The sequence below is a fragment of the Notolepis coatsorum genome (assembly GCF_963971535.1).
Source record: "Notolepis coatsorum genome assembly, chromosome: 19".
Taxonomy (NCBI): Eukaryota; Metazoa; Chordata; class Actinopteri; order Aulopiformes; family Paralepididae; genus Notolepis; species Notolepis coatsorum.
In genome coordinates this window covers 3,017,279-3,044,744 of record NC_140183.1, presented here as the reverse complement: position 1 = coordinate 3,044,744, position 27,466 = coordinate 3,017,279, and positions in this window count along the sequence as shown.

Here is a 27,466-nt window from a genome sequence, read left to right as displayed (position 1 = left end):
GTTGAGCTTCTCACAGTGTCACCCAATCCCTTTAAGCATGTATATAGCTTATCTTAACACAGATAGTGACCAAAGCCCACCCAGAGTTGAGCTTCTCGCAGTGTCACCCAATCCCGTTAAGCACGTATATAGCTTATCTTAACACAGATAGTGACCAAAGCCCACCCAGAGTTGAGCTTCTCGCAGTGTCACCCAATCCCTTTAAGCACGTATGTAGCTTATCTTAACACAGATAGTGACCAAAGCACACCCAGAGTTGAGCTTCTCGCATTGTCACGATCAGTTTTCGAGAATTCACAATGAATCCCTCGCGCTCTTACGCGCGGACGGTTCGAGAATTCCAATGCATTGAAACCTTCAATACATTGATATCCCTCGCTTTACGCGGCAGGTTCGAGAATTCACACGCGGAATCCCTCGCGCTCTTACGCGCGGACTAAACAGTACATTATTTACAATGAATCCCTAGCGCTCTTACGCGCGGACGGTTCGAGAATTCCAATACATTGAAACCTTCAATACATTGCTCTTACGCGCGGACGGTTAGAGAATTCACACGCGGAATCCCTCGCGCTCTTACGCTCGGACGGTTAGAGAATTCAGAAAGAATCCCTCGCTTTACGCGGCACTAAACACAGATAGAGTTACATTCAGACGGCCCCCCCACTCCTGCTTACCTAACTCGCCGCGACGCTGCATGTAATGCCCGTGGAATGCCGTCCCGACCAGCCGATGCAGACAGACAATTCCTCACTGTCCCAGACGTGGCTGTGTTGTAGAGCGATGAAGAGCCCGTCTGCCCGGCAGGATCGGTTGGCATCCCCGCTTCAGACACCAAGAATGTGGTGGATTTTTGACGTCTCCAGGGATGGCAGAGACAAGAGATTGGCCTTAAATCAGCGTGCAAACCACCAGGTTCTCCACGGACATCCAGCAGCCTAAAACAGTGTCACACTGCGAATCAGATATTCTGAAATAATCAAACAGGAGCAGATAGTGACAGCCGGAATACTCACGTTAAATGAATACAATACAGGTTTATTGGAAAAGAAAATATATATATACAGTACGCCCATACGGACGGACTTTCAGTCTGTCAGAGTGCATATTCACAGGTCTGTCAGAGTGAAAGTGACAAAAAGCAAAGTGTCATGTGTTTTAACACAGTGGAATAGAGACGCCTTGCTCGTCTCTGATTGGGTTGGCTTTATATGGTCATTTAGGGAGTCAAATGGAATGGGCTTTTGAGGAGGGCTCGCTGCGGCCTTGGATGCAAGCGTTATCTGGCCTGCTCTGAATACAATGAATGGATATAGTGTTTTAACAGTTTTTGAGAGAAGGATAACATGACTTCACGATCAACCCTGTTGTGGGGCCCCAGAGGATTAAGAATGTGAAATTACCCTTCACATCAGTGGCGGCTCTACCACTAGGGGCGCTAGGGCGCCGACCCACCTGCTGGCCAGCTGCTGTTAAATCAGAGAACAAGACAATAAAACTTTTTCGTTTTTGTGTTTTATAGCCCTATAAATAATATAAACATGTTTAAAATTAATAATATTTACTCATTTTAAGTATGTTTGTATTTCCAATGCACAATATAACGTTATTATCTAAATTAAAAAAACATCGGTTTCATGGGCAGGAAGTGACGTTTTTTTTATTTTTTCGTATTTCTCGCCCGGGCAAGAAGCGATAGCGCTCTGCGTGCTCGTCACAGTTTGATCGCTGTCTCCGTCACAGCCAATCAGTGCATACGGCGTTGTGCGTTGAAATATGACTATTATGTTGGAATCCGAGCGCGATTTGAAGCGGTCTAGCCAGCAGCGTGTGAACTTCCGTGAAGAATTTCCATAGCCGCATTTCGCGGAGACGCTCTCTGATTGGCCGACGCGATGCCAGTTTTTTTCCATTGCCGCATTTCTCGGGTTGGTTAGAGAGAGAATGCAACTCAGTCGACTCGTCGTCAACAACAACAGCAACTGTTACTACACTGAGCTTAGGCACTCTTTCAAAGTTGGTTAAGGTTAGAGTTTGTCTTAGAGCATGGCGATAGAACGCCAGGTAGTTTGCAGGCTGTTCGAGGCGAAAATGGACAAAGACACAGCTCTTGGCTAACTAACAACAAGCTATATTATGGAGGCAGTGTGGAGGGACATGTATGGACAATGGATGGACATCAACACAGGCTGGATGGACAATGCCATGGAGTGGATATACTTTATCAACAAGCCAACAACAAGGTAGATTAGCGATCTTAACTCTAGTTTAATACATGATACCTTGTCTACTGATGCCGTTGTACTGCTAGCTGTTAGCTCCGTTAGCTTAGCTGGCCACTTAGTGCATGGAACGGAGTAACGTTAACGTTTAAACGTTATGTCGAGGTCATACAATACTACAGTCGACATAAGGTTAACGTTACCCCGTTTCCATGAAGTGTTTAAATAGCAGCAATCTTGTTGAAAATGTAACTACTAAAATGCTCTCTGATGCTGCTGATGCATAATGAATGAATGGTGAGTTGTTTAAAATGACAACATACATGTGTTAATTATTTGATTTGATTGATCCGAGAGACAGAGAGATCGTCTATGTTTGAATGAATGAATGAATGAGAACTTTATTAACAGATTGCAGAATGGGTACAATACAGTACGGCTCAATACACACAATTGTTAAGGGGATGCAGACCAGAGAAAGACGTTTGTCTTGTTTACATCAGGGTCCCAGATTTTTGATTCATATCGATAGTTTAATAGCTAGCCTTGGCTCGTTTAACAATATGCAAAATATGTGTACAGCCCTGTACTCATACTGAAGTTATTCTTGGTATATAATAGGTCTGATTGTGTAACGAATCGATTCCACGTCGCGCTGTGTGTGAGAGAGAGAAGGAGAGAGGGAGAGATCTGCCTGTGTTTGTAGACGGGCGAGTTTTGTTTCTAACTTTTCTATTTATATATTGTGTTTCAAGTTGTGAATTAGAGTCTAGACTATACTTTATTTGACTGGTTGTGTGTTGTTGTAGTAACAGCTGAGCGACTCGTTCATAAGAGCCGATTCATTGCCGTGAGCGTGAGTCGAATCGCTCACGTCTTGCCATGAGTGTTGCGTGGTACTGTACTGTACTGTACAAAATATTTGGTATAGCGCCCCTAGTGGCGAATACCCACCGGCCGCCACTGCTTCACATTTAAACAGAAATCCTGACCTCACAAATAGAGGAGGGGGGGGAGGAGGAGGAGGGAAGGAGGAGGAGGAGGGAAGGAGAAGGTGGAGGAGGAGGAGGTGGGAGAGGAGGGATGGAGGAGGGGGAGGTGGGAGAGGAGGAGGGAAGGAGGAGGTGGGAGATGAGGAGGGAAGGAGGAGGTGGAGGACAGATGAAATTACCCTTCACAGTAACTCGCCCGACCATTCACCAGGCAGCGGTATTGAGGCGTTGCAATCTCATTCAGGGTCCCGCTGCAGCACCGGAGGTTGGCTGGATGAATTATGAGTGCCATGGCGAAAAAATGAAATATCGATTTAAAAAACGACGTACGCCGTTGTTGGCGTTCAACCCATGGCGGCCAAAAACGGCGTAACTCGTTTATGGCGACCAATGTGTTAACAGTCCAGTTTGCTCACCTGAAGGCCAAGTCCAGCTTGCTGTGCAGGGTACTCCGCATCAGTAGAATTAGCTTATTAGTTATTGTCCAGCTGTCATCTGTACTTCTCAGATTTACGACCAGTTTCTCATATGGCAGCTGTTGACATGTGTCGCTGTCTTTTTTAATCATAATTGCTTTATAATATATGTACACTTGCAACACTGATCACTAGTATAAACACAAAAAAACGTACACACATATATATATATATATAAACATTTTGCACCATCTTTACTCTTTCCAAATTAACACTACCTTAACACTTTGGCGACCAAAGTCCCGTGGCAATTTATAGTCCAGAGGACCGAGCTTTGTCAACAAACCAATGTACTTTCTAACAGCTATATATATACTTTATAGTATTGCTATCTGTCCATTCTCATTGTCACTTGAGTGCATAAACCGTGCCTTCATAATGGCTTAAAGAAAATAAAAATCCATCGGTTGGTTGTCATTTTATAGCGCCGTGAATATAAGGTTTATCGCAGTTTTCGCCTCGTCTTTTTTCTGGGGAGCTAGATGAGGCTAAAGGCTAGTCACGTTATATCAAACGTCATTTCTGCTGTATATATACGAATGAAATAAGACAAACTGCGTAGTATCCGGACTATTACAGAGCATCTATGGATGAAATGGGGGCGGCGGGGGACGCCGATTACTATTATTGATTAGCAATACAGTGTGCGTTCAAGTAGCCATTTTCACTGATCGATCACGTTGCATTTTAAAACAATGTCCAATCCAGCTGTAATTTGGGGGAATAGTATCCTACCGTCAGCCCATGTGATCGCCGGCAGCATTTCGTCATTAGTCATCGGAATCTGGTAGATCATAAATCCCATTATTCCAGGCTGAAATCTGCGTTCGGTAACGTGATCAAAGATGGAGTATGTTCGGCTGGGATCGAGGCTCTTATGAAACGCCCACAGACAGTAAATTTTTTTTTTCAATCGCCCTCAATGATACTGCAGTGGAGCGATGGCGCCCCTAAGCGGATCTGGCCGGTATTGCATGTTTCGAAAATCAAATATGCGGGTAGGTCCTGCAAGTCGATCGGGGACGTTAACACTTTGAGTGCCACGCCCGAGAATATTCGGGTTTACGCCCCGACCGTTGAGTGCCACGTCACGGCTATTCTCGGTATTTTTATTTTTTTTTTATTAGCAATCTGAAATCATATTGCATCACGGGAGCCTACCGTTGGAAATCCAGGGACCGCCGGCGCTCAGATCTGAAAAAAGCGCCCCCTATCCTCTCATAGATGGTAAATCACCCTTTTGGAATGGACTCAATGAAAGTGAATGGGAGAACGGATTTCTGACTCCACATTTTACTTCTCACTGATGCAGCCGGGGTCTACCAGAGTTCATTCTGGAGCCTCTGACCCGCGCGGATAATGTGTTCTACTGTATACACGGTTGATCAATACATTTATCGATTTTTTCGAATGGCGATCGGAAATTGGAATAAACCATTTGGATACCATCTGACCTCAGGTAAGGAAGCTATGTTATCAGTGTTAGGATAATCAGACTCGTTTTCACGGAGATATAAGCGTTTCCACTATATGTGATATAGCTGTTTTGACTGTAAAAGCCATGAGGAAATAACAGCAGCGATTATCAGCGCACGGCACGAGCGTGCGTGCGCACACATATACTATCGATCATCTAGCGTTTATTTGAAAACGATTCATAAATAGGCCGACAAATGACAACGTTCTGGAATATTCCAGTAAAAGGCGATTATCATAGAATGTGTTGTTTTTCCCCGGAAAACGGGTGATTTTCAAAATGCTATCAAACGGAAATGAAGCGATAAAAATACAATCTGCCTTGCCAATGTTGACTGGAAAATGAGTCTTTGATAAGCGACGGGCAGATTAGACACATAGCCATAATTTAAAACATAGATTAGGCGATATTAACGTTAACATTGGGAGTGGATGGTGGCATCAAGGGGGGTAAAAAGGAAAACCCGGCGTGGCACTCAAAGTGTTAATATGGAATAAAACAATAACAACTTGCCACGGCTATATACGTGGCTCTGGTCCACAACGGGTGGAATCGAAACCCGTACTTATACGTGGCCGGTCCTCAAAGTGTTAATGTTATTGTATTGTGATGTCTTGTTCTATGTTGAAAAATGGAAAATAAAAACATTTATAAAAAATATATATATATCAAGTCCCAAAAAACAGGACTACTCTCAATAAAGAGGTATAGTATAAAAGTAAATAAGCCACAAGGATACCTCCTAATAAAGGAGTTTATATTGGAAAAAGTAAAACAATAAACCTCCACTAAGGGAGTTTATGTGTAGAATCACGTGAGTAGCCTAAAATAAGAATGACTACCATAAAGCTCAATTCTGAATCAGAGATCAGACTACACTTCAATATAATGAGCGTGACCAAAAGGACAGCCAACACTTAAAAAGCAGTTGACACTGCGATCTCCAAACTTAAATAGACTCCACATGGCCATAGGCACAGCTGCACTGCATCAGGTGCAATCAAGCCCACACACCTGCCGACCCATGAGGCAATTAACCACAGGGAACGGATTGACAGCTATCCCTCACAGAGAGGTGAAATAAAGCAAAAATAGACAGCTGTCCCTCACAGAAAGGTGAAATAAGGCAAAAACCATGACACTTTCTTAGCTGAGAGAAGGAAAATGTTAATACTTATCTTAACGTTATAAGTTATAGCAACCTAACTTGTGACAAATGCAGTGTCTATATTACAAAGACCTTCATCATAAAACACGAGTCGGGACTCAGGTGTATTGTCATTAAACAACATTAAAACACATTTAGAATGTCACAAATTTTATTGAATTTATTGCAACCTAATGGCATAAGAAAGTAAATTCATTCAATAGGGAAACTCAAAGAAAATAACAAACAACTTATGTATTATATTTCATCAGCATTTTCCATACAGGCGCCTTTCAAGATGCGCTATTGATCAGGACAGGCCGCGGAGTGATACCAATGCATTCCGTTTCATTCGGAGCGAGAGAGGGGGAGGGATGGTGTGTGTGCGAGCAGCGAGCTGTGCTCCTGATGCATGCTGAATGAAAACAGACAAAATCCTTTCACTACCACACTACAGAAGGTTAACTCTTTCACTACCACACTACAGAAGGTTAACTCTTTCACTACCACACTACAGAAGGTTAACTCTTTCACTACCACACTACAGAAGGTCAACCTTTCACTACCACACTACAGAAGGTTAACCCTTTGTTGAGGAGCCACGAAGTGACCCTTTTATTCTGACATCCTGTTCTCTCTGTCACTTGTATGATGCGGTATATTGAGCATTTAACATGTAGAGGATTAAATATGAGTACTGTATTGTACAGGTATATATCTGTATATATCTGTATATATATATATAAGCGTATAGGCTATTCATGCTAGAAGGACCATGTATTGTATATTACACAGGGCAATTGCTACATTCAATACTGCTGGACGCCCTCAGGAATGTGCCTACGACCTTGTGGGCCTCTGCTAGCCTGCTGGAAACAGATAGGAATTCTAGGGGCTTTCCACAGCCATAAGTAATCTGTTACTTCTCAAGTTACAGTAACGACTGGAAAAGGGAGGAGTGGTCATTTTATGTGTTAAGTGTTGATTGGCTGGTAGAATGACATCACTATGACATCACTGTTTTTAGACCAATAGCAAAGAGGTCTTGAGCCCGTATATAAGGGCCAGCTAGCTGGATCCCAGGAGATTTTCAGTTAATTTTGTCATTAATTGTGTACGCGAGGTGGTCGCTCAGTGACGACGCTAACATGAGCTAGGTTAGCTAGCATGAGCTACCGGGAGGCAGAAGACTAACGTTACTGGTGAAAATGTGATTTACGTTGGAATACTCCTTTGCCAACTTGCTGTACTTTGCTTGCAGGTCTGCAGCCATTATTGCTGGATTATGAATAGCCCCAACTTTAGCCAACGTAACGTTATGGCTAAACCTTTAACATTAGTTAACGCTAGCTTTCGGTTAGCTGTTCAATGCTAATAACACAACCAAGCGAACCCATCAGAGCTCCCCATCAACACCGCTCTGTCGGGAGGATGGCATTTAAGAAAGTATCTGCTGTTAAAATGACACAAACATTCGTTTTGTGACATTAACATTATATAGTTAGTTACACGTTCAATTACATCAGCATAGTATTTACCCGAAGATAGCAAGCAAGCCGTTCATAGCTCGGTCCCATTCCGTTGCTCATTCCGTACCCAACTACCCATTCTGCAATCTGTTAATAAAGTTTTCAACCAGACAAATGTATAGAAAGGCTTTGTTTTATTATAACATTTGTTGCAGTAAAATCATTGTGTCTCGTTTGGCCATCCTGTGGAGCGCGCTGGTCGGCGGGCACTGCCGGGCAGCTAACGTATTAGCTTGTTGTGGTTCTGGGTTTGACTCGCATTCTCGCAAGCAGATCAATGGCGGCATGCCCCGAAGTAGAAAATGAATAAACGCTTGCCGATTGGTGGTAAGAACAGCAGGAGGTGGGTGCTAGCGGTGTGGTGTAATTGGCCGAATCGACTGTCAATCAAAATGGTTCCATTGCATTGGTTGAAAGCTCTGGTTGAGAGAATAGTATCCTGCTGCAGGCCGCCAGAATGGTTCCATTGCATTGGTTGAAAGCTCTGGTTGAGAAAATAGTATCCCTCTGCAGGCCGCCAGACGATACTGGGAGAGGGATAGTGATACCATAAACATATTTCTTGATGTTTCCTTTTTTTAAGTAAGTAAAGAGGCCTACAAATACAAACATACACATACAAATATATAGTAGTTTCATTAAAAAATAAATATATATTAGAAAAAATTACAAATACTTATTTTTTGCCTCAAGTATCGGTATCAGCCGATTGTGTTAGTTGAACAATCGGTATCGGTGGCCAATTTTCATATCGGTGCATCCCTCTTTTCCATTTTGACTTGAGGCCTTTTTTTCTGCTGTAATAGATCCTATGATAATTGTGCATTTCTTTTGTAACTTGTATTTTTTAATTAAAACTTTTTGAAACTAAATCTTTTTCTTCGTGTTACTTCTAAAAATACTGGGAAGCTATAATATCATTTCTACTTTTTAGCACCCATTCAAAGTCATGCGGTGTAAATTGAGACTTGAATGAAAGGTCGTTTCGAGAAGATACTTTTTCCTATGATGGTATTGGTATTCATTAGCTCCTAAAATAGCATTCTGTCACTGTTTAAATGTTAGATTAGGTCAGAAACACGGCAGAAACGCTGCATGGATCAGAAACACGGCAGAAACGCTGCATGGATCTATTTCATTTATTATGTATAGATCTTAGGTGTAATGGGTACAGATGTCAGTCTTTTCTCAAAAAAATAGCAAAAGAAGTAAATAAGAATCAGTAATCTATTTGTATTCAATGCAAAAGGGGATAATTCCAGAACAGCAAGCATTTAGAAAGAGATTACCTCACTCATTTAAGCTCCGAGATGAACTCTCACCGGCGCCGTTTGACAAATGAGGGAGGGATAATCACTTGATTGATGACAAAACTATTGTTATACTCAAGTAAATTTACTAATGACAGACTTGTCAAATAAATCTTCCTTGTTATGAATAAAATATAGATCTCGCAACCTCTATCACTTATCTACATCAGTGCCGGAGGGGGTCGGGACGAGCATACGGTATAGCAGGTCTATTGATACAACTCTTTTTTAGATTCACTGGGGTTCGAGTGTCAAGGCATTGCAGGACGCTGTTTGATGTCAGATGAGCGGACCACTGAGTGATGGGCTTATCAAACTGACCTGATATACTGGGGCTTAATACACCCTTTCACTACCACACTACAGACGGTTAACCTTTCACTACCACACTACAGAAGGTTAACCCTTTCACTACCATACTACAGAAGGTTAACCTTTCACTACCACACTACAGAAGGTTAACCCTTTCACTACCACACTACAGACGGTCTATCATGACTTTTCCTTCTATGGGTAGATATAGTTTTATTGTCATTAACACATTGGGCGCCAAAAACACTTTCCAGCGCTATTGCCCGCCATGCGTTGACCGCCAACATCGCTGTACAGCGTTTTTTAGATCAATATTAAATTTTTTCGCCATGGCATTCATAATTCATCCACCCACCCCCGGTGCTGTAACTGGACCCTAAATGGGACTGCAACGGCTCAATACCGCCGCCTGGTGGATGGTCGGGCGAGTTACACTCTCGCCAAAACCGGATGTTGTCATCGGTGCGTCAAGGAAATTCCTCCGGCAGTCACATCTCGCTACGGGACTCCTGACAAACACTATAGTACATATGGATCGCTGCCATAACGCAATAATCGATATGATTTCGGCGTTTATTGCGCCATACAAACCGGAAATGGATATAGGCGATCGGCATCGAATAATTGGGATCTTTCTCCTCCAGTATCATTGGCGCACGGTAAGAGGACACTAACGTTATTTTCAACCTGATTGTGCGTTTTCTTGTTTGCAATCAGTCTGATCAATATATCCACCCAACCTACATAAAGCCGTTACTGACGATCAAGGAATTATAAACGATCCCCCCCCCTTTCCTCCACGCATGATGAAGCATAATGTATACCGATCATATACATTTGAATTTTTAATATAGCGTGTATGGGAAAGAAACGCCAATCGATAACCTATCATATGCGTCAGGGCCTATAACTAGCGTTTTTGGAATTACAGCAGAAAAGATTAAAAACATACTTATATTCTAGAAGGTATTAACACAACAATGTATGAATGAAAAAGTATAATGTTCCCACATCCTGAACGATAGATAATCGATGTTGAATGGGCCATAGTAATGTCAATATAGCAATACAATTTAAAAAGTTATAGCCCTGCAAAGAAGGTAAACATCTCCATAGGGTTATAGTGCTGGCAGACTGGCTATATTGATGGATATAACCTATGGCGGGGAATGTGTTAAACATCCACTTTGTTATTGCGTGGCTTGAATCTGCGGCAGTAAGCCTGATATTATTAACGTGCCTTTCAAGATGCGCTATTGGTCAGTACATTAACCGTTTCGGGGCCAACCACGGATAAATCCGTGTTTCGAATCCAACGGTTGAGGACCGGCAAGGTTGTTTTGGCTTTTATTCCATTGTAATATCCTACTCGATGTCACCGAGCTGCACTGCAGATCTACCCTCCTCTTCGAATTCTGAAAAGTGCATTACCGGCCAGATCCTCTTAGGGGCACTGTCTCGATAATGCAGTGTGCCCTGTGGCAGAACGGTGCATTTTTTTTTTTTTTTTTACTTTCAATGGAGTTTCAAGTTAGCTGGATTCTGGATGTGCAGCCTAGTAGCTTGGAATACCTTTTGCGACACCGAATTCACTATGCAGTAAAGGAATATATCATCAGCCAATGGACATATGGATCTACCAGATGGCGATCGATAACTGGGAAATGCTTTGGGGGATCCAACCGGCCCACGGTAAGATCTTTTTCACGTAAATTACATGCTGATCAGGGCTTGTTATGATAGCCATCCACCCGATCAGCGAATGAGGCTAACGCGGTTATTGGTAATCAATAATCAGAAACGACGTCCCCCGCCCCCCCCTGCATGCATTCATGGTGGACCGTCATACCGATCATATGCAGTTTGAGTTTTAACTGTAGCTTCTGTATATCCGAAATGCCATTGGATTTAACGTTAGTAGCTATTAGCCCTGTATCTCGCGTTCCAGGAAATATCCCAGCCGAAATCCCTTATAACGCTTATATTCAAGATGCTATAAAATGAGAACGTATTGATGAAAAAATTATTTCTTTAAGCCATTTTGAAGGGACGGTTTATGGTCTCAATTGACAATGAGAATGGACAGATAGCAATATTATAAAGTATAGATTTAGCTCTACAAACAGCCCCACGGACTATGCAAGTCTGTTTAGAAATGCTGGCTGTCTACAGTGATTTTAGATGGATCCAAGTGGCAGCGAAAGTGTTAAGACCCATCTTTTCTCTCTTTCCTTCAACCTACCCTGATCTCACCTGGTCGGGGCCTGACCCTTAGATTAATCTGTCTAGTTTAGTTAGGATGTCTATTTTCTCCCTTGTCTGCTTTTCTGCAGACATGGGAGAACCTTTTAACCTCTGTCTCTGTCTTCACAATTTTCTTATATACTATGATTCTACTGTCACCATGTATGCATATGCTCACTACATGTATGTACTGTATTGCTCCATCTCCGCCCACTACAAACATGGGAACTCTCTAACCCCCTCCTATTGCTAGGTTGTAGTGAGTTTTTCCTTACCTTCGCGTGGGGTATGTCTGGGAGTGTTGCATTTATTTTATTTTGCATTTATTTAATATTTTTTGGACCTTATGGTGTTCTTGTTTTGTTCTTGACTTATTGTGATGTTTCTTCTTGACTTGTTTAACCACACATTCGGGACGGGCCACGTATATATCCGAGTTTCGAATCCATGCTTACCCATTCTCTGCCACGCTTATATCCATCGCTGTACCCTCTCTGCCAGCGCTATTTGTCTATGGAGATGTTCACCTTCTTTGCAGGGCTATAACTTTTTAAATTGTATTGCTAAATTGACATTACTATGGCCCATTCAACATCGATTATCTATCGTTCAGGATGTAGGAACGTTTTACTTTTTCATTCACACATGCATACGAAAATACCGTCTAGAGTATAAATATGTTTTTATCGTTTTCTGCAGTATTTCCCAGAATGTGAGATATAGGCACAAATGCATATATTAGATCATCAAATGCAGTTTGATACCGATCGATGCTATATTAAAAATTTCAACTGTACATGGTCCTAACCGTTATGACCTGATCATCTGTGGGTGAACGGAGGGGGGGGGGGGGGGGGGGGGGTCGTTTATAATTCCGTGACCGACGTTAAATGATTTATGTAGTATGGGTGATATATTGATCAGAGCAGTTTGTATCGAAAATGATAAACAAAAACGCTGAAACTCACGTCAGTCAACTCGTACCGTTGGGCGATGAGAGTGGAGCAAACAGATCCCAGTTATGTGGTGGGGATCGAGGCGATCCAGTTCCGGTTTGTATAATACTAATATACGCCCAAGTCATGTGGATTATTGAGTTATGGCAAAGATCCATATCCATGGTGTGTGGATTGAGTCCCGGGACGATAAACGAGTGGCCGGACGGAATTAGGGGACGGACCGAGCTGCAACGGTCATTTCCGGTTTGGCAACTCGCCGATCAGCCACCAGGTGGCAGTATTGAAGCATTGCAGAGTTGTGCTGGCTCACACAGCATCCCACAAGGCTCCGTGAGTGAAATATGAATACCATGACGAAAATATGAAATATGAACTTGAAACACATCGTACGCCGTTATTGGCAGAATTCGCATGAACTTGAAACACGTCGTACAACGTTAATGCAAGGAAAAGGGTTAACACATTGATGGCCATTTGGATGCGTCTAAAATTACTGTAGACGGCCAGCATATGTAAACAGACTTGCACAGTCCGTGGGGCTGTTTGTAGAGCTAAATCTATACTTTATAGTATTGCTATCTGTCCATTCTCATTGTCAATTGAGACCATAAACCATCCCTTCAAAATGGCTTAAAGAAATAATTTTTTCATCAATACGTTCTCATTTTATAGCGTCTTGAATATAAGCGGTATACGGGATTTGGTCTAGTATATTTCCTGGAAGGCTGGATAAAGGGCTAATAGCTACTAAAGTTATATCCAATGGCATTTCGGTTATACAGAAGCTACAGTTAAAACTCAAACTGCAACGGCTCTTGAGCGACCTGAGTTTTGTCTTTTGTATACCTGTATGTATGCAATAAGATTGTTGTTTTATTTTTCTTGTTTATGATGTTACAGTTCTTTTTATACAATTTTATACAATTTGACTCAATTTGACTACTTTTCAACAGTTCAATCTCCGAAGCCAGGTCTTCAGGGTCACTGAAGGGTCGCACATTTACTCTGCTATGCCTGGCTTCGTGCTCTGGCCTGCGTGTGGGGTCTTCTCTTGAGGTGGCTGACCTAAGACAGTCCATAAATATTAGTGAACATGAACAACTCTTTTCTAAATCCCCGAGGTGGCTGATCTAAGACAGTCCATAAATATTAGTGAACATGAACAACTCTTTTCTAAATCCCCAAACTAGAGTCCTACTCAAATGTGTAATGTCATCAGGTCTAAAGTCTGAAGCTGCTCCATATACAGTGGACTGGGAGATATGCCACTGTGAACACACATGGGGGAAGTTCTGAATATATGGGTACATGTTCTGTTTCAAAACTGAGAACATTACAATAGAATAAAGATCATTTGGATATAGACCATTTCACTTGGATTATGTTGCTACTGCTAGGGAACAGTTTGGACCCAAGTGTATTCCTTGTCAACTATTGCATTAGCAAACATTGCAATAGGAAATAAACGTTGGCGAATTTAGAATGTTTCTAAGAAGTTAAAACATTTTGTGTGTCTACTTTTCTATGCAGCAGCTTCATATTTCATCACAAGTTTGATTATTTTACTTCTCTGGTTTCTGGCTTTGGTATAGGTCATGTTGACAAATTGCGAGAGGAGGGTGAGAATATGTAGAGGGTGCTCCTCCGGTCAACGGCTCTTGAGCGACCTGAGTTTTGTCTTTTGTATACCTGTATGTATGCATATGTTTATGATGTTACAGTTGTAAAAAATAAAAAACTATGTTCTTTTTATACAATTTGACTTGGCTCCTTTAAAAAATCCCACAAAGTCTTTGCTTCTTTTTTGTGTGTGAGTGTTTGTGAGTTAATCTGAATGGCTTCTCTATATTTGTGTACCTCTCTTGACCACCTTTGTCTTCGGGGATAATCTTTACTTGTCTTGGAAGTCATTGGATTATTTTTCACCGTAACACTCTCTTGGCCTGTCAAAACAGTAATGGTGAATGATGACGAGTAAGGAGTTTAAAGGTACATGTATCCGTACCGAACCGTTTCAGTACGGCTGTGTACCGAACAAATACAACGGTACGTTAACCACTAATGAACGCACATGCAGAACTTTTTTTTGCATGCAGAATTTTATTCAAAACTCCCAAGTTCACCCCTTCCCAAAATATAATTTGCACAAATGGCCGCGTGTTCATTGAAATTAACACTTTAATCGCCGGGAACGCGGTAACTCGTCTTTGCTCGCCATGCTCATTCTGCCGAAGACGCCGTAACTCGTCTTTGATATCAATATTTCAAAAATCTGTGATCGAAATCATATTTCTCCTCCGGAGACATGAGATGTACTGGTGAGCTCCACTCAACTGTCTAACGGTTCAAGAGCGCCATCGGCCAACAGGAAGTGACGCGCCAAACAGGAAGTGCTCATCCATATTTCGTCCGGGCACTCGCGATCGTTAGCCGGACTCCATCTCAACACACTGGATAATCAATCGCTCGCCCTAACTCAATAAACAACGTTATTTGGACGTATATAGTATTATACAACCTGGAAATGGTTCATCTAAATCAACATCCCATAATCGAAAACTGTCTACTCCAAGCTGATCGTCCAACGGCGCGAGGAAGATACGGTAAGATTCAGCGTTATTTTCTAACGTGTTCCATATAAACTGCTCTGATGACCATATGACCCACACTAGACGATGATATAACGTTGCCCACGGAATTATAAACGACCCCCCCGCCCATCCGGTCAATATCAGATGATACGTAGTAACTTCTAGAAGTACCTCCAGTTGAAATTTTTCATCTGGCACCGATCGCTACCAAACTGTATTTGATCATCAATATAATGCATTTGGGGCTATAAATCAAGTTCTGGAGAAAGCTGCAGAAAACGATAAAAACATACTTATACTTTAGACCATATTTTAGTATGAATATGTGAATGAAAAAGTATAACGTTGCTACACCCTGAACAATAGATATAGGACATTGAATGGGCCATAATAATGTCAATTTAGCAATACAATTTAAAAAGTTATAGCCCTGCAAAGAAGGGGAACTTCTCCATAGACAAATAGAGATGGCGAGGGATGGTAAATTATGAATTTAACCATGGCGATCAAAGTGTTAACACTTTGGCGACCACAGTCTTGCGCTGATTTATGCCTCAGAGGACAGAGGTTTGTTTACAAACCGATGTACTTTCTAAGAGCTATATATATAATTTATAGTATTGCTATCTGTCCATTCTCATTGTCACTTGAGTGCATAAACCGTGCCTTCATAATGGCTTAAAGAAAATAAAAATCCATCGGTTGGTTGTCATTTTATAAAGTGTCGTGAATATAAGGTATATCGCGTCATAATAAAACGTTCAATTGCACAAGGTCCTAAACGTCTTGCCTCATCATCTGCTGGTGACCGGAGGGGGGGAGGCCCCCTTACTTTTACTTACTGTTCCGCAACTATAAGTTACTTCCGGGGTAGGCCTGATTGGCCCCGACAGGCACGTGACGCGCAACTTTCTCTGCCGCGCGGCACGCTCCGCGGAGCGGCAGAGCTTGCGGAATTATGTAACCGCCCTAATCCGCCATGATTTTCATTCTGCGCTTCAGCTCACCTGGCAGAGCAGCGGTCCTGCGGTCCTGCTGTCCGTTGTTGACGAGTTCGAATCCCATCAAATTTTTTTTTTTTAACATGATTTTTTTTTTAACGTGTATTCTTTCGCCGGTTAAGGTTAGGCATGGTTAAGGTTTTTTTTTTGATCCACTTTTTCTCCCATTTTTCTATATTTTTCTCCCATCCCAATTTCGTATCATCCAATTCAACCCTCCCCTGTCACGAACGCTGTTTCTTGCCTCCCACAAGCCGGCTGCAATGTGGACTAAGTCATACATAGCACAAGTCCCCTCCGGTACTTGAGGTAACAGCAGTCGCATCTTTTCACCTGCGCAGCTCGATCACTCAGTGTCGAGGAGTAACGCGTGGGAGGCTCACGCTGCCCCCGACACTTCCTGATTCTACTGCGCAGGCGCACCAACCGACTTGTAGGAGTCGCTTGTTCACAACGTTCGATCCCCACCCTTCAGTTTTCCCTCCCCGTAATACGGCCAATGTGTATTACTGCGGACGACCAGCCAAACTGAAAAACAATGTGGAGAGCTGGATTCGAACACGCGAATCCTAGCGTCTCCACACTGGTGGCGAGTGCCTTAGACCACTACACCACCTAGCCGCCAGGCATGGTTAAGGTTAAGGTTAGGCATTGTTTCGGAGTTGCTTAAGGTTCGAAGGGTTAAGTTTAGGCGCTGTTAAGGAGCTGGTTAAGGTTAGAGTTTGACTTAGAGAATGGCAATAGACAGCCTATTTCCGCGCGACAGCTCTCAGCAGCCTCGTTGCGCGTCCTGAGTTTGCCGCGTCACGTGCCTGTCGGGGCCAATCAGGCCTACCCCGGAAGTAACTTATAGTTGCGGAACCGGTACACGCGGGGGGAGGGGGGTTTATAAGTCCGTGGCCGACGTTAAATGAATCATGTAGTATGGGTGATATATTGATCATAGCAGTTTGTATCGAAAATGGTAAACAAACAGGCTGAAACTCACCCCAGTCTCCTCGTAGCGTTGGGTGATGAGCGTGGAGCAAAAATATTGCTATTATGGGATGTTGATATATGCGATCCATTTCCAGGTTGTATAATAGTATATACGTCCAAATCATGTTGTTTATCGAGTTATTGGCAACGGATCGCTATCCATTGTGTCGAGCTCGAGTCCCGCGAGTGGCCGGACCGAATATGGATGAGCACCACATCCTGCCGCTCATTTCCTGTTTGGGCGATCCGCCGATCGGCCACCAGATGGCGCTCTTGAACCGTTGGAGAGTTGAGAGGAGATCAACAGGGGATCTCAAGACTCCATGGGTAAAATATGATTGCCATCACAGATTTTTGAAATATTGATCTCAAAGACGCCTTACGGCGTCATTGGCAGATTACGCATGGCGGAGAATGACGTGGAAACTCGTCCTTGGCGAATAAAGGGTTAAACATCCACTTTGTTATTGCGTGGCTTGAATCTGCGGCAGTAAGCCTGATATTATTAACACTTTGGGTGCCGGGAAACGCTTAAACACGTCATTCCCGGCCATGCTCAAGTTGCCGAAGACGCTTTACAGCGTCTTTAATATCAATATTTCAAAAATCTGGGATCGGATTCATATGTCCCCTCCGCTGGCCTGAGATCCACCAGGAGGACCCACTGAGCTCTCTGGCGGTTCAGGAGTGCCATCTGGTGGCCGATCGGCGCAATCACTTAACAGGAAGTGCCGTAGAGGTTGTGCTGGACGGCCGTATTACTTCCGGGCACTCGGTACATGTCCCGGGACTCTGGCTCGTCACACTACATAGCGATCGATTGCCAATAACTCGATAAACAACATGATTTGGACGTATATATACCATTATACAAGCTGTAGATGGACCGGGTAAATCTACATCCCATAATGATAAAATTTCTACTCTACGATGATCGCCCAACGGCGCGCGGAGACTGGGGTGAGTTTTAGCGTGTAAAGTTACCGTCTTCGATACTAACTGCTATTATCAACATTTGACCCACATTAGATGATTGGTATAACGCTGCCCACGGAATTATAAACGCCCCCTAGCCCATCCGGTCAACATCAGATGACGTGTAGTAACTTCTAGAAGTACGTCTAGTTGGAATTTTTTATATCGCGCTGATTGCCATAAAACTGTATTGCATCATCAATATAATGTATTTGGGGCTATAGATCACGTTCTGGAGAAAGCTGCAGAAAGAGATGAAAACATACTTATACATTAGACCATACTTTACTATGAATATGTGAATGAAAACGTGTAACGTTGCTACACAATGAACAATACATATAGGACTTTGAATGGGCCCTAATAATGGCAATGTAGCAATAGAATTTAAAAAGTTATAGCCCTGCAAAGAAGGGGACTTTCTCTATAGACAAATAGAGCCGGCAACCTACGGTTGATAATGAATTTAACCCATGGCAGCCAAAGTGTTAACGTGCCTTTCAAGATGCGCTATTGGTCAGGACATTAACCGTTTCGGGGCCAACCACGGATAAATCCGTGTTTCGAATCCAACGATTGAGGACCGGCAAGGTTGTTTTGGCTTTTATTCCATTGTAATATCCTACTCGATGTCACCGAGCTGCACTGCAGATCTACCCTCCTCTTCGAATTCTGAAAAGTGCATTACCGGCCAGATCCTCTTAGGAGCGCTGTCTCGATAATGCAGTGTGCCCTGTGGCAGAACGGTGCATTATTTTTTTTATACTTTCAATGGAGTTTCCAGTTAGCTGGATTCTGGATGTGCAGCCTAGTAGCTTGGAATACCTTTTGCGACACCGAATTCACTATGCAGTAAAGGAATATATATCATCAGCCAATGGACATATGGATCTACCAGATGGCGATCGATAACTGGGAAATGCTTTGGGGGATCCAACCAGCCCACGGTAAGATCTTTTTCACATAAATTACATGCTGATCAGGGCTTGTTATGATAGCCATCCACCCGATCAGCGAATGAGGCTAATGAGGCTAACGCGGTTATTGGTAATCAATCATCAGAAACGACGCCCCCCCCCCCCCCCCTCTTGCATGCATTCATGGTGGACCATCATACCGATCATATGCAGTTTGAGTTTTAACTGTAGCTTCTGTATATCCGAAATGCCATTGGATTTAACGTTAGTAGCCATTAGCCCTGTATCTCGCGTTCCAGGAAATATCCCAGCCAAAATCCCTTATAACGCTTATATTCAAGACGCTATAAAATGAGAACGTATTGATGAAAAAATTATTTCTTTAAGCCATTTTGAAGGGACGGTTTATGGTCTCAATTGACAATGAGAATGGACAGATAGCAATACTATAAAGTATAGATTTAGCTCTACAAACAGCCCCACGGACTATGCAAGTCTGTTTAGAAATGCTGGCTGTCTACAGTGATTTTAGACGGATCCAAGTGGCCGCGAAAGTGTTAAGACCCATCTTTTCTCTCTTTCCTTCAACCTACCCTGATCTCACCTGGTCGGGGCCTGACCCTTAGATTAATCTGTCTAGTTTAGTTAGGATGTCTATTTGCTCCCTTGTCTGCTTTTCTGCAGACATGGGAGAACCTTTTAACCTCTGTCTCTGTCTTCACAATTTTCTTATATACTATGATTCTACTGTCACCATGTATGCATTATGCTCACTACATGTATGTATTGCTCCATCTCCGCCCACTACAAACATGGGAACTCTCTAACCCCCTCCTATTGCTAGGTTGTAGTGAGTTTTTCCTTACCTTCGCGTGGGGTATGTCTGGGAGTGTTGCATTTATTTTATTTTGCATTTATTTAATATTTTTTGGACCTATATATATATATATATATATATATATATATATATATATATATATATATATATATATATATATATGTATATGTGTATATCCGAGTTTCGAATCCATGCTTACCCATTCTCTGCCACGCTTATATCCATCGCTGTACCCTCTCTGCCAGCGCTATTTGTCTATGGAGATGTTCACCTTCTTTGCAGGGCTATAACTTTTTAAATTGTATTGCTAAATTGACATTACTATGGCCCATTCAACATCGATTATCTATCGTTCAGGATGTAGGAATGTTTTACTTTTTCATTCACACATTCATACGAAAATACCGTCTAGAGTATAAATATGTTTTTATCGTTTTCTGCAGTATTTCCCAGAACGTGAGATATAGGCACAAATGCATATATTAGATCATCAAATGCAGTTTGATACCGATCGATGCTATATAAAAAATTTCAACTGTACATGGTCCTAACCGTTATGACCTGATCATCTGCGGGTGAACGGAGGGGGGGGGGGGTCGTTTATAATTCCGTGACCGACGTTAAATGATTTATGTAGTATGGGTGATATATTGATCAGAGCAGTTTGTATCGAAAATGATAAACAAAAACGCTGAAACTCACGTCAGTCTCCTCGTACCGTTGGGCGATGAGAGTGGAGCAAACAGATCCCAGTTATGTGGTGGGGATCGAGGCGATCCAGTTCCGGTTTGTATAATACTAATATACGCCCAAGTCATGTGGATTATTGAGTTATGGCAAAGATCCATATCCATGGTGTGTGGATTGAGTCCCGGGACGATAAACGAGTGGCCGGACGGAATTAGGGGACGGTCCGAGCTGCAACGGTCATTTCCGGTTTGGCAACTCGCCGATCAGCCACCAGGTGGCAGTATTGAAGCATTGCAGAGTTGTGCTGGCTCACACAGCATCCCACAAGGCTCCGTGAGTGAAATATGAATACCATGACGAAAATATGAAATATGAACTTGAAACACGTCGTACGCCGTTATTGGCAGAATTCGCATGAACTTGAAACACGTCGTACAACGTTATTGGCGGGAAAAGGGTTAACACATTGATGGCCATTTGGATGCGTCTAAAATTACTGTAGACGGCCAGCATATGTAAACAGACTTGCACAGTCCGTGGGGCTGTTTGTAGAGCTAAATCTATACTTTATAGTATTGCTATCTGTCCATTCTCATTGTCAATTGAGACCATAAACCGTCCTTTCAAAATGGCTTAAAGAAGAAAAAAAATCATCAATACATTCTCATTTTATAGCGTCTTGAATATAAGCGGTATACAGCATTTGGTCTAGTATATTTCCTGGAAGGCTGGATAAAGGGCTAATAGCTACTAACGTTATATCCATTTCGGTTATACAGAAGCTACAGTTAAAACTCAAACTGCATATGATCGGTACGATCCTCAAGCATGAATGCATGAAGGGGGGGGCGGGGGACATCGTTTCTGATTATTGATTACCAATAACTAGGCTTGGGCGGTATCCTTTTTTTCACACCGGCAAACCTTTATGTTATAATACCCCGGTGGACGGTATTTGACGGTATGACTTTCATTTTCATCAGCGGGGGGGGGTTTACGTGTTACCAAGTAAACAAATCATCGTCAGCTCTCATGGTAGTCCCGCACCGGTAGAAGCCTGCACCGTTTTAGCGTTAGCATCTAGCCTATAGCCATGGCAGACTATTTGATTCCTTAAGGGTTAGAAATTGCCTGGGTTTTGGTGATATGATCCCGAAATGCTCCCGTTGTTTGGCTACTTCTATGTGCAGTGAAAACTACTCGAATGCTTTATAACCTAGTCATTGATTTAGTTCAGGGTAATCTAAGATTAGCCGCAGAGCTAACGCTACTTAACGTGAGCTAACGCTAGTTATTCAAGCTCAGTAGCTCACAGAGAGAGATAAACAGCTGACAGCGGATAGTACAGGACGGTACAAATACAATAAAAAGGCGGGTGGGGGCTGTTGTGTAAACCTTGTACTCTTTAGTTCACATATAATAAGAGACGGATTATTTGCTTGCTCCACAACAACACTGCTCTCGTCACAACGCTTTACGGTATTTTCACAGCACTGTCGCAACATTACCGTAAAACGTGAACACCGTTGTGACCCACTCGCTCCACTAGAGCGGTCTCGCCCTCTGCTGGCGCGTGTGTGCACTACACTCAAAACTCCGTTTCACTGTTATAGAAACTGAAGCGCATCTGTGATTTTGACGGTGACGGACGGTATTGAAAATCAATACCGTCTGTATTTCTAAATACCCCGGTATACATTAATACCGTCATACCGCCCAAGCCTACCAATAACCGTGTTCGTCTCAGTAGCCACATATGCTGATCGGCTGGTTGAGTATCATACCAAGCCCTGATCAGCATGTAATTTACGTGAAAAAGATCTTACCATGAGCCGGTTGGATCCCCCAGACCATTTCCCAGTTATCGATCTCCATCTGGTAGATCGATATGTCCATTGGCTGATGATATATTCCCTTACTGCACACTGAAATCCGCGTCCCAAAACGTATTCCAAGCTACAGGCTATAGGGATCGCTTCAGGTGAGTAGAAAACTACATTGGAAATCCAGAAAAAAAAGACAACTTCTGCCACAGGGAACACTGCATTATCGATACAGCGCCCCTAAGAGGATCTGGCCGGTAATGCACTTTTTCGAATTCAAAGAGTAGGGTACATCTGCAGTGCCGCTCGGCGACCTTGAATAGGTTATTAAAATGGAACACGGATATATACGTTGTTGGGCGGGAATGTGTTAAGGGACCCCGTGGCAAGGTTGTTTTGGCTTTTATTCCATTTTAACCCTTTGATCGCCGGGGTTAAATTCATAATTTACCATCCCTCGCCAGCCCTATTTAACATGGAGAAGTTCCCCTTCTTTGCAGGGCTATAACTTTTTAAATTGTATTGCTAAATTGACATTACCATGGCCCATTCAAAGTCCTATATCTATTGTTCAGGGTGTAGCAACGTTATACTTTTTCATTCACATATTCATACTAAAATACGGTCTAAAGTATAAGTATGTTTTATCGTTTTCTGCAGCTTTCTCCAGAACTTGATTTATAGCCCTAAATGCATTATATTGATGATCAAATACAGTCTGATAGCGATCAATGCCAGATAAAAAATTTCAACTGCACGTAGAATAGAATAGAATAGATCTTTATTTGTCATTGTTGGCGTAAGTTCACGTACTTCTAGAAGTTACTACATATGATCTGATGTTGACCGGATGGGCGGGGGGTCGTTTATAATTCCGTGGGCAACGTGTGGGTGATATGATCATTAGAGCAGTTAGTATAGAAGACATTAGAAAATAACGCTGAAACTCACCGTAGCTTCCTCTCGCCGTTGGGAGATGAGCGTGGAACAGAATTTTTTCCATTATGGGATGTAGAAATACCCGATCCATTTCCAGGTTGTATAATAGTATATACGTCCAAATCATGTTGTTTATCGAGTTATTGGCAACGGATCGCTATGTATTGTGTCAAGCTCGAGTCCCGGGACCTATAGCGAGTGATCGGACCAAATTGAAATGAGCACCAGCTCTACTTCCTGTTTCTTCCCTGGGCGATCCGCCGATCGGCCACCAGATGGCGCTCTTGAACCGTTAAAGAGTTGACAGGGGCTCACCAGTACATATAATGTCTCCGGGGGAGAAATATGATTTCGATCACAGATTTTTGAAATATTGATATCAAAGACGTGTTACGGCGTCTTCGGCAGAATGAGCATGGCGGGGAATGACGAGTTTCGACGTCTCCGGCGATTAAAGGGTTAATAACCTATTCAAGGTCGCCGAGCTGCACTGCAGATGTACACTACTCTTTGAATTCGAAAAAGTGCATTAGCGGCCAGATCCCCTTAGGAGCGCTGTATCGATAATGCAGTGTTCCCTGTGAGAGAAGTTGTCTTTTTTTTTCTGGATTTCCAATGTGGTTTTCTACTCACCTGAAGCTATCGCTATTGCCTGTTGCACGGAATACGCTTTGGATCGCGGATTTCACGCCCCCCCTTCCATGCATTCATGCTTGAGGATCGTACCGATCATATGCAGTTTGAGTTTTAACTGTAGCTTCTGTATAACCGAAATGCCATTGGATATAACGTTAGTAGCTATTAGCCCTTTATCCAGCCTTCCAGGAAATATACTAGACCAAATCCTGTATAACGCTTATATTCACGGCGCTATAAAATGAGAACGTATTGATGAAAAAATTATTTCTTTAAGCCATTTTGAAGGGACGGTTTATGGACAGTAACAGTGTATTGCACTACCAAAGGACCTAGCATGTCCTCCATGCTCTGTAAATAACTTATGTACAAATACCGATATGCCCTACTATGTTACTGTTTATTGCACAATGTTGTTTTATTGGATCCTATATGTTGTTACTACTGTATTGCACATCTTTGCGGGCAAGACCACCCGCATTTCATTGTATACTTGTATGCCGTGACAAATAAAACTCTTGACTTGACTTGACTTGACTCAATTGACAATGAGAATGGACAGATAGCAATACTATAAAAAAGTATAGATTTAGCTCTACAAACAGCCCCACGGACTGTGCAAGTCTGTTTACATATGCTGGCCGTCTACAGTGATTTTAGACGCATCCAAATGGCCGCCAATGTGTTAATAGAAGAAGTGTACGGCCCATGGGGACATTAACATGTGTTGTCGGGCCTTACAAATAAATGTGATTTGATTTGATAAGGTTTTACAGGTTAACCTTCCTGTGTCCTTTGGTCATTTTTTAACCATTTTGAAATGACTGTACATGTTTGTACATGTTATTTGTGGATAACCTTGTATTGATTTGATGCATATTGCCCTGAAATGAAGTCAGGCAGTTCTTTGGGGGTAAAAAAATTAAGTATTTTTTTTAAGTCTCTAGTTTGCATTGCACCAACATAAGACCTCTCTATGTCCCTTCGGTTAAAAAATTACTTCATTGACTCCCATGTTAATGCTGCATTATACAATTACCAGGGATGCAAACTTGTCACCTTTCGGTAAAATACGAGTCACTGTGGCACAGACTGGACTGCTGGTGAACAGCTGTTAGAACGGGCCGTTCAGGTGTTCAGAGCAGAGCGTGATGTGCACTGAAAAGTGTTTGTTGCAATATTTTTTAAGGAATCGTTGAGCTAGCAGCTAGCTAACTACCATACATTGTCACTATCGGCTAACGTTAGATCTTGATCTTATACTCGAGTAAACGTAGAAGTACTCATTTTATGGCTCCGTTTCTTTTCAGAGAGCCATTCAAAAGAGTTTTTTTTTTAGGGGCTGTTTTTTTCACCGAAAAATGTATAACTTGCTACATCTCTCAGCCAAACTATACTACTCAAGCAGTATGCGTTATTTAGGATGTAGCAACGTTCTACTTTTTCATTCATACTAAAATACTGTCTAAAGCAGGGGTTCCCAACCTTTTTTCCCCCAGGGACCCCCAAACATCTCTGATGAAATTCCTGGACCCCCCTCCTAATAAAATACCATAAAATACCTTTTTTTTGTCATTTTAATACTTTTCTTTGTCATTTTAATAACAAACTGCTTATACACAGGCATATGCATCATAATTAGACCCACTATGCTTCTTTGACTTGTGCCTTCAATCAACAAATCTCATCTTGCACCATATGTATTTCAAAATGTTGGCCAATATTCAAATCCTGTATTCATCCTCTCAAATCAGGCCCTAATGGTGAACGGTTTGCATTTATGTTGAATGAAGTAAGAATCCACTGCAGTAAAAATATCCTCACCTCGAGTGGTGGTAGTAAGGTTGACTGACATGAGAATGTCCTGCTTCAGATCCTCATTTTCGATATACTGCACATAAACGATGAGCACAGCCTCGTCTGCGACAGTTGTAGTTTCATCAAGTTGTATGGCAAATGGACCCGTTCTAAGCTTTTCTGACAGCTGCTGCTTGCAATCACTTGACATCTTATCAATTCGGTCTTTCACTACATTGTTCGAGAGTGGTACTGATTTTAGTTTATCCGCCACCTGTGGGCCGCACAGTTTCTAAACCATTTTGATGCAGGCTGGTTTGATGAGCTGCTCGCCAATATTGTGCGGTTTCTTTGCTTTTGCAATTAAAAGCGAACACTCAAAGGAGGCTTCGGTAGCCTTCTGTAAATCACTGCCACCCCTGCTCCACGCTACTCTAACATCAACGGGCTTGTTCGCCTTGAGAGACTGTTCTTTCCTCCGAAAAAAGTCCGGATCCTTCCCAACGGTTTCTGGGTGCTTAGACGCCTGATGTCTCTTCAGCTTGCTGGGCTTCAGGCTCGAGTTTGCCAACTTTTCTCCACAAATCACACACTCAGGTTGTTTGTCTGGTCCCTCAGTGAAGCCCATGGTGATGTAATTTTCGCGATTGCTGTAGGTCTCAACTTTTTTTGCAGATGAGCTGCCGTCATCTCCTTTTCGTTTGTCACACATTTTCGCCTCTGGCGGCTGAAAGACCTCAAATCATCTGTGGTCTGGCGGACCCCCTGCGCCCCCTGGCGGACCCCTGGACCCCAGGTTGGGAATCACTGGTCTAAAGTATAAGTATGTTTTTATCGTTTTCTGCAGCTTTCTCCAGAACGTGATTTATAGCCCCAAATGCATTATATTGATGATGAAATACAGTTTGATAGGAATCTGCGCGAGATAAAAAATTTCAAATGGACGTGCTTCTAGAAGTTACTACTGATCATCTGATGTTGACCGGATGGGGGGGGGGGGGGGGGGGGGGGTCGTTTATAATTCCGTGGCCAACGTTAGATGATTCATAATAACCCCTCAATATATCTAGAATACCTTGTCTAGATTACCCTACATCTAGAGTACACTGTCTAGAATATCCTATGTCTAGTATACCCTGTATTAGGGCTGGGCAATTAATCGAAATAAAATCGCGATCTCGATTCATAGACCTATGCAATCTCATTTCTAAATTATGACGATTTGTTTTATAAATTATCTAATTGTTTTTACTTAAGTTAACTTTTTAAAATGATGACGATTCTGACTTGAGTTATTTTGTATGTTACAAGAGACTTTTAAGTTTAAGTCAAGCACTTTCATGTATGTTATGTTTAAGTTTAAGTCAATCACTTTGATATGTTATGTTGTCAGTTTAAGAAATAGTGCAATACATGATTTTATTGAAAAAATAAGAATCGTGTGAGAGAATCGTGATCTCAATTCATTCTTAGAGAGACAAATCGTGATTCACATTTGAGCAAGAATCGCCCAGCCCTACCCTGTCTAGAAAGCCATACATCTAGAATACCCTGTCTAGAATACTCTATTTCTAGGATAGCATGGCCCATGTAAAAACGAAGGGCTTTTCAAA